The sequence below is a fragment of the Bufo gargarizans genome, chromosome 10, assembly GCF_014858855.1.
Source record: "Bufo gargarizans isolate SCDJY-AF-19 chromosome 10, ASM1485885v1, whole genome shotgun sequence".
Taxonomy (NCBI): Eukaryota; Metazoa; Chordata; class Amphibia; order Anura; family Bufonidae; genus Bufo; species Bufo gargarizans.
This window is the reverse complement of record NC_058089.1, coordinates 8398424-8408201: the sequence shown is the minus strand read 5'-3', so window position 1 is coordinate 8408201 and position 9778 is coordinate 8398424. Positions and strand designations below refer to the sequence as shown.

Below are 9778 nucleotides of genomic sequence, written 5' to 3'. Positions count from 1 at the left end.
TTATTAAGGTATTTGTGGCAACCTCAGGATTTCTGGTGTATCTACAGGCAAAAAAAAGTATGTTTGACCCCTTAACCCAGGAGAGCGGTTAATTTGTTACTCAGGTAAAGAACAATCCCCAGTGACTACCATGTTCCCTCCATGTCAAAGACAGGGACAACTAAAGCTGCTCCACTATGTGAGGACCCCAAAACCCATCTGTCCCTATCTCTACTTCCTCGACCCTGTGGGTGTGAAATGGGCGAGAAGGATACTAGGAATAACTGCACTTACATCCCAGCTTTCAGGATTTGAGTGAAGGTAGAATTTAAGAACGCCATTAGAGGTTTTTCGTCTGATCTGTAGTTTTGAGTCTGTAAGGTTTTTTCTCTTTGACTGACCTGCCTTGTACATTGTACGCTGCCAAGTTTTTCATGACTCATTCAGAGGGAGGGGCGTGTACACCCAGCCTATGTCTTGTGATCGGATTCTTTTCAGTTCCTACATTCATACGAATATATACCTGATTTCCAGGAGTTGTGCTTACACCAATCTCAGAAAGATCCAGAAAAACCACATCTTACAGATCGGCACTGGATCACTTTTTGCTCTAAATGCTCTATTTGGCCGACAGACTTTGTTAATTAACTTTTAGAAGTTAAGAACTTTTTGCAATGAAACTTACTTGGTCCGTGCTGCTGTCCATGATGATAAAGGTAAGTGCTGTGTTTAACCAGCAGTCATATAGGGCAATTGGCTCAATGGGGAGATGTGCAAGGCAATTTATATTGGTGCAAACATCTGGAAATGGTGCAGGAAACATCGGGAGCTGGAACATATTAGAGAAGATGAATCATCCGCTCCGGTCTCTTATGTTGTCAGATGATCCTTGTTGCTAATGTAAAAACGGAGTGTGAATTTGATGAAAGTGACTGATAGAGATATTGAAAAAATGGCTCTGAACTTTTTGCATTCAGTGATCGTTTGCTTGTATCTGATTTGTTTTTTTATAAGGCTACTTTCACACTCGCGTTTGGTGCAGATCCATCATGGATCTGCACAGACGGATCCTTTCAGAAAATACAACTGTCTGCATCCGTTCAGAACGGATTCGTTTGTATTATCTTTAACATAGCCAAGATGGATCCGTCTTGAACACCATTAAAAGTCAAAGGAGGACGGATCCGTTTTCTATTGTATCAGATTGTGTCAGTGAAAATGGACCCATCCCCATTTACTTACAGTGTGTGTCAGAACGGATCCATTTGACTCAGTTTCATCAAACGGACACCAAAACGCTAAACGTCTCCAAAGCGGAATGGAGGTAAACTGATGCATTCTGAGCGGATCCTTTTCCGTTCAGAATGCATTAGAACGCAAACTAATCCGTTTTGGACCGCTTGTGAGAGCCCATGACGGATCTCACAAACGGAAAGCAAAAAAGCCAGTGTGAAATTTATTTGTATTTTTTTCTTAAAGATCCTTCCTTACCTCTCCTCTCGGCTCGAGATTCAGTGTCCCGAGAAAAGTGGAGTGAGATGAAAAATTTTGAAAGAAAAAAAAAAAAACATACGATTTGGTGATACTTTGTTCATACTGTATGTGTCTAGGAGAAAATATATCAAATTTGTATCATGAGACATTGGAGCCTTCCATGAAATGTGGGGTTAGGTGAAGGTGGATGCATTTGTAGAAGCACACTCCACAGAGAGACGGCAGAGAGGTTGTCTAAACGCAACCCGTGTGTACGGCACGCCGCTGTAATTAGTGGATTCACCTGTCAGCCTCTCCTGTGCCTGGGGGCTGCAGAATTAGAGGACTTAACTTCATAAAAGACAAAAATTATAACCAGCATCCCACTGTCATAATTAACAATCTATGCATACCCCTGTGTACACCTTCCCAATATCAATCCTTTATCTGCTAGGACACCCTTTATAGTCCGATTTGCCTGATCTAGTGTGAACGTGTTACATAGATTTGTACAGGACTACAAAAGCATGGCGGCTTGTTTGCTAGCAGCTGGGTACAACGACTTTTCCAGAAATGCTTCCATATCTGGACATTGAGCTACATGCCTAAACATTGACATGAAGTAGTCGCTATTATATGATATTTATACGATAGTCGCAGACCTTATTGTTTGGATTCTTAAAACCTTCACATTTTATCAGTCGCCTGTGACCGTGTTATGCATTTACATGCCATAAATAGCGTGAAAATTGCGCATTAATATTCCCATTTATAGAACACAAAAAATGATTGTTCTCTAAAAAAAATTCTCTAGGAGTGTTCACCATTTAATAAGTATATCGGGGGTTAAATATTGATGACTTAGCTTATAACTCACAATCAGAGCTCATTATCACGCCCATCACAACCAATCAGGTCCCAGCTTTTATGATGGTGGCAGTTCCGTCACTTTCCTTTGCACGGGTTATGGTAAATCTCAATTGTTTTGTGTGGCTGATGCAATCCTGAGGTTGAGTGAAAAAAGGAATTTCCAGGCCATTTTTCTGGCTGTAAAACTAAGCATGTGATATGACAGGATGCCAAGAGCTATGGGAGATAAGGGGCTAAAAAGCTGTGATTTCTGTGGTTCTGAGATAGTGCACCATTAGAGCGAGGTACGAGGCATTTGATACCTCAGACCTCCCTAGCCTACCTTACTAGATACAATAGAATATATAGGCTTTATTTGTTATCCCCTTAATGATTGGGAAATGTAAAACATTTTCATTTTCTTTTTTTTCGTCATAACTTTTTTTTTTCCAATCACGTAGCCGTATGAGGGCTTGTTTTTTGTGGGAAAAGTTGTACTTTCTAATGGCAATTTACGGTTGCATACAATGTAGTGTGAAGAGGGAAAAAAATTCCAAATGGGGTGCAATTATAAAAAAAAAAAAATCACGATTCCACCACAGTTTTATGGGTTTCATTTTTACAGCACACGATTCCGGGTTTTTGTGCCTCCAGATGCCATCTGAAGGGTTAAAAGTCTGCAATCGGCGTTACTGCGGCTGGGGACATGAGCCCCAAGTGCCTGCTGTTTAAAACAGCAGGCACAAGTGGGCGCCATATTTAAAGTCCCAGCCACGTGTCAACATCCTGTTTGATGTGGGTCACATGGCCACTGCACCCAATGAGTGATTGGTAAACGGAGCTCCGATTGGTCCCTTCTGGAACACAGGGGATGTCTCTGGGATTAAAGAGGTTTTCTGAGATTTTCATACGGATGACTATCCTTGGTAAGCTGCGATAGGCAGCGGCACTCACAGGAGACTGGTACCTTCTCAAACAGCTGATCAACGGGGGTTCCAGTTGTCAGACCCCCACCAATTATACACTGATGACGTATCCAGTATAAAAATCTCAGAAAACCCTTTTAATCCTTTCTATTCTATCTTTATGGATTGGGAGAGGGTCAGGCCGCCCACGTACATATTACATTACAGGATGATCACACCACAATCAGCATAATCCACTGACCATTTTCATGCTCTGAGGAGAATGGAGCTAAAATCCCAAGGCCTCTACTCTATGACGGGTGTGACTACTCGCAGGCCGGCGCCGCCTGTTCACATGACCAAAGGTAAACTTTCTGTCGTATGCAGCAGCCAGAGAAGGCCACAGAAACAGCTGAACATGCTGTACCTACATTGTTTCCGAAACTCCCATAGAAATGAAAGTGATCTACAGAAACAGCGTTTCCTAACCTGCTCAACAGGCAGTGTCTGGCCGCCATATAGGAAGGGTAATCTTATCTCAGCCATGAATGTTTAAACATTAAGTATGGGAGGGGATTGTGGAAAGTACTGTAGATGGTGGTCATGTGGCAGGCATTGTAGATGGTGGTCATGTGGCAGGCACTATAGATGGTGGTCATGTGGCAGGCACTATAGATGGTGGTCATGTGGCAGGCACTATAGATGGTGGTCATGTGGCAGGCACTATAGATAGTGGTCATGTGGCGGGCACTATAGATAGTGGTCATGTGGCAGGCACTATAGATGGTGGTCATGTGGCAGGCACTATAGAGGGTGGTCATGTGGCAGGCACTATAGAGGGTGGTCATGTGGCAGGCACTATAGAGGGTGGTCATGTGGCAGGCACTATAGATGGTGGTCATGTGGCAGGCACTATAGATGGTGGTCATGTGGCAGGCACTGAAGATGGGCAGTATGTGGCATGCACAGTAGATGGGCAGCACATGGCAGGCACAGTATATAGGGGGGCATAGGGCATGCATTGTCTTTTCAGATCTGTGGCACACACTTAGTACATTGAGGCATGTGGATGTATTTAATTGTTAAATCTTTTTATTGTATGTAAGAACAAAGCAAATGACATAGAGCATTATAGACAATATAAACAATAAATGCCATCTCATTCCAGCTTAGGGTAAAGGCTTCTGTGATTTAACAGTAATACATTACAACATAATCCCCAATGCAAAGCACAGTTTGAGACATAGTAATCTGGAAATTCCTCCCAAATTAACAAGTGTTGTGGGACGTAGGCCCCCTGCAAAATTGTGGGCGTTCTAATAAGGTAGACCCAGACTTGAACACCTAGATACTCACTAACTGAGGGAAGTGTGTCGTCTTGAGTTCTATAAGTGCACTTATATTGGCGAAAAAGGAGACATAAAATGCAGGTTATAGGAGCCAAATATGCTGGAAATAAATCTATCAAGCACTCGCGTCTGGCTCCTAATTAACATATTAATAGTAAGGCAAATATAGTGCTTCTATCGTGGCTCAGGGAAAGACACACGAAAAGTCACAAACAAACAAAGACAAAAAACGAGCAAAACCAAGACAAGACAGACAATAGACCAGGGGAGGGAAGAGGGAGAAAAGGCGGCATGTGGATGTATTTAAAAGGGGCATACGGCCATCAAGTTCTCCTGTAATTTTTATGACAGTGATAGCGCATTCTTTTGCAGAATTCCTGCTGTAAAACATGCCAGAGCCCTGATAGACATTATTAGGACAAGGACTTTGTGGTTCCATTATAAATGAAAGCCATGACACCAGTGTAATCGGGGCCTGGGAGCCCGCTTCCTTCCTTGTGGTGAAACTTGGCATTGATTCATATGTTCTTTGAACAGGTCTGCCACAAGAACACAGCTCCGCTCTCCCACCACACAGCACTGCCCACCTCCCAACACCAGCTCTAAAATAACTTTGTAGAGACACTCCTGCCTTACTGTCCATACAAGCTTGCTGTCAGTGAAGGAGAACACTCTTGGGCTACTTTCAAATTAGCGTTTTTTTGTGGATCCGTCATGGATCTGCAAAAATGCTTCCATTACAATAATAGAACCGCATGCATCCGTCATGAACGGATCCAATTGCATTATGTCTTCTATAGCCATGACGGATCCGTCTTGAACACCATTGAAAGTCAATGGGGGACGGATCAGTTTTCTATTGTGCCAGATTGTGTCAGAGAAAACGTTTGGCTCCGCTTAGTCAGGCGGACTGCAAAATGCTGCAGGCAGCGTCTCCAGAGCGGAATGGTGACTGAACGGAGGCAAACTGATGCATTCTGAGTGGATCCTTTTCCATTCAGAATACATTAGGGCAAAACTGATCCGTTTTGGACCGCTTGTGAGCGCCCTGAACGGATCTCACAAAAAAGCCAAAACGCTAGTGTGAAAGTAGCCTTACATTCAGTGACCGTAATCCTGGACATAGCTAATCCTACCACTGAGAAGTGGATACAGTTGAATGCAGTCTAGGCAATGCTCTGTGAGCTGAACACATCCCGTCTTGTAAAAAATATAGAAACTCCAGCAATGGAGTTGCAAGAAAGGATTTTTTTTAATTGGTATTGCGGCTGTGTACAATGTGACGTTTCGGCCACACATTGGCCTTCATCAGACTACAGCAAAAGAAAAAAACAAAATAAATAGTGTAATCAAATATCACATACAGATATTTTTATAATATACCATGGCAAATGAAGAGAATGAAAAAAAGAAAAATGGAAAAAAATTATAAAAAAAACCCAGAGAAGCATGTTACATAATGAATGGGATCCAGGAGGTTCTGTTATCACATCCACATGTCAGTTAATAACCAGACATAAATCCTAGATCCAGGCATTTCGGTCGGGTCCCATAGTTGGGCTACCTCCGCTGGAATCATGTTAAGGGGTATATTGTCCAGATGAAAGGAAGTCCATAACACACATGAATAAACGGACGGCAGAGTGCCACAAAGTTTTGCTTATATATCTAAACACATCCCCAGCAGCTGCACATATCTCTCTGGGAGTTTGCTGCATTGTATCTGTCTGGACTTTGCTGTTTAGCTCACAGAGCATTGTCTAGACTAGATACAATTGTAACCACTTCTCAGATGAGAACAGGACTATTATACAATGTATTCAGTGGCTCACTCAGTGGCGTAGCGTGGGTTGCCAGCACCCGGGGCAAGCCATGTATTGCGGCCCAACCCGCGGACACGCCCCTTTTTGCAGACAACGTAGTGGATGTTGCCTGCAGTCCTATGTAACACCTCAGATAACACAGTAATAACTCTCTGAATACAGATAATGTAGTAGATGGGTGTGAGGCCCCAGAATTCATAACACGCACAGTGTGACCTGAAGTTTGGGGCCAGGATGCAGCAGGGTGGGCTAAATTCTCAATCCACCCCCCAACCCTACCGTGAAACAAATATGTGGATGGATATTATTATATACAGTAGAATACAGCACCACATACCTCACCCATCCAGTGACATCTCCTGTGATGTAGACTTTCCTCAACGTCTTCATTTGGAGATCTACAGAGTTTCACAGAAAACGTTTTTAGATTCCTCACTTTACTATCATCCTCTACTATTATTATATACAGGGGGCCATTATATATACTAATAATACAGAGGGGGCTATTATATATACTAATAATACAGATCTCTGCTGTCCATATACCAGGCGTACCACTAGTATTACCCCTTCATAAACTGCCTGGTTACCCTGGTGAAGGATGACCAGAGACAATACTGCCCAGAGGATGCCATCTCTGCTGTCCAGTCCATATACCAGGCCTACCACCAGTATTACCTTTAATATACCGCCTGCCCACCCCACACCTAACACTCAGGGAGCTGTCACACTGACTCACTGTCAGTGTCGCTTGGCGCTCATTAAGGCTGACTGCTGTGGAGTCCTGAAGCGGCACACTGCGGCAGCCATCTTCTTCTGCTTGCTCCGGCTCCGCAGTTTCTTTACCGCCCAGAAGGTAGGCGGAGCTGCGTACTTCTGTGCGCACCCTGGTGATTTAGGCTACTTTCACACCTGCGTTCAGGTGTCCGCTCGTGAGCTCCGTTTGAAGGGGCTCACAAGCGGCCCTGAACGCAGCCGCCTGGCCCTAATGCATTCTCAGTGGAGGCGGATCCACTGAGAATGCATCCGCCTGCCAGCGCTCAGCCTCCGCTCCGCTCAGTGAGCGGACACCTGAACGCTGCAAGCAGCGTTCGGGTGTCCGCCTGGCCGTGCGGAGGCGAGCGGATCCGTCCAGACTTACAATGGAAGTCAATGGGGACGGATCCGCTTGAAGATGACACCATATAGCTCAATCTTCAAGCGGATCCATCCCCCATTGACTTTCAATGTAAAGTCTGAACGGATCCGCTCAGGCTACTTTCACACTTAGAAATTTTTCTAAGTTATAATGCAGACGGATCCGTTCTGAACGGATGCAAACGTCTGCATTATAGGAGCGGATCCGTCTGATGAAACATCAGACGGACCCGCTCCAAACGCTAGTGTGAAAGTAGCCTTATCAGGGCGCTTATCAACCGCTCCTAACTCTGCGGTGCTGCGCAGTGCAGCAAAGCAAAACTCAGTCAGTAAGTTCATAGATTTTTTTGCACAAACGGTGGCCAGCGCCCCCTGCAGTCTGGGGCAACAGCACCCCCGGCCCCTCCACACGCTACGTCACTGGGCTCACCAATTACTGATAATTGGAAAACCGGGTGCTCAAACTGTCAGTTTGCACAAAAACTGAATAAAACGATAATATTTAGTAAATGCTAGTTGGCAGTCCGACTCATCATCCCCGAAATTATGCTCTTTAGTCACAAAAACAAATTATATATATATATATATATATATATATATAGACATAAAATACCTAAACATAAAATAAAGTATATGGCAATCAACCTGTGTATATATATATAATATAATAATAAGTGTGTACAGTTATTACAAACTTCATAAACTACGGGGCACTTGTGATTGCAGATATAAAAATAGTAATAACAATTATAGTATTACAAAATGGTGCGTGTTTCTTTTGCTATTATAGAAGTTAACTTCCTATATTGCGGAATAAAATAAATAAATAAAAATAGAGAATGGTAAAAGAGAAATTCCTTATTCAGTTTATCCGCTTTACTTTAGTTAAATTTCCTCTCCTTTTGAAACTTATGACAAGGTGTACGTCGCAAAGCCTCTCCGTACAGACAGTCTCCACACTGATAGTACGGGGTGCAATATACCAAAATAACAGAACAGTCGCACTGTGCGCCTTACTACATCCTTATACAGATGATATCCGTTTAGTCTGGAGTTGATGTGGCAATGGCGGTTGCTATAGCCTTCATGTTACCCCTCTTATCCTCCCTTGTGTGGAGCGTGCTGATGGCCATATATGATGTGATTGACAAGGCCGGCAAGTACGGACCTCCCGATTAGCTACGGCTTCAAATATACCAGGTACATTTAAACAACCGTAGACACAACCGCAAATTGCAGATACCGGCTGCGTTCCTTCCGCATTTTGTGGAACTAAACATCTGGTCCATAATAGGACAGTCCTATCCTTGTTCTATATTTTTGCGGGGCTGCGGAATGGACATATGGATGTGGACAGACCACGGTGTGTTGTCCACATCTTTCATGGCCCCATTAAAGTGAACGGGTCCGCATTCAACCCGAAAAAAAGGGGATTGGATGCGGGCAAAAAAAAATGTTTGTGTGCATGATCCCTTATGGAGATATTCTTGTGTGCATTCAGAGGCTGGGATCCAGGATTTTCATGCCTGGATTCAATAGAAGCAAACCCTCAGTTGTGAGTGGTAGACCTGTACATCTTCTGAATGAAAACTAGAATGTCTCCATGAAAGACAGCAAGCAGAGGTCTTAAAAATGGCAAAACTCAGAAACACAAGTACCCACTGGAGTTGTCCTTTCCTGTTCCTGACAGCGCAATGAATGAGGGCTGGAAAATCTCACAGCCGGGACCAGGTCGATGATTTATATTATCCTCATAGTAATGCGTGGCCGCAGATCTTTCCTGTATGAGCTGGGGGCGTCCTTTTTGCGGCATTCAATATAAAGCCCTATATGAACTAGTGCCAGAGAAGGACTGGAGGGTTTGTTACATTGTAGATGGATGGCAGTACAATTCCTGGAATCAGTAGGTTATCAGATATCAGTTATGCATTACTGCTCCACCCCATCCCTCTTGTAGGATTTCAATAGCATCTAGCCACTGATAAGAACTGTAATGACTGTTTAAAGAGAGATTCCAGCTACATGTATCACATGATATCACAGGTAGAGCTAAACTACTGCCAATTTCTGAAACGGAGCCTCCAGATCAAACATTAAGGCTAGGTCTACACGACGACATTTGTCGCGCGACATTTTGTTGCACCAATGTCGCGCGACAATTTTTATAATGGCAGTCTATGGTGTCGCACTGCAACATGCAACATGCTGCGACTGCGACGCGACAGTCGCAGAAAATCCATTCAAGATGGATTTTTATGCGACT

The 9778-nt window shown here is 43.7% G+C and overlaps 1 protein-coding gene across 1 annotated transcript in view; it reads left to right on the top strand.

The window, feature by feature from the left end:
* The first annotated feature begins 471 nt into the window (after window positions 1-471).
* The window catches only part of LOC122920244 (tumor necrosis factor receptor superfamily member 14-like), a 36174-nt gene continuing 26867 nt past the window's right edge, over window positions 472-9778 (top strand). The window contains exon 1 of the mRNA XM_044269598.1: window positions 472-695. The gene's annotated coding sequence lies outside the window, so the exon portion shown is untranslated. The remainder of the gene's footprint in view (window positions 696-9778) is intronic.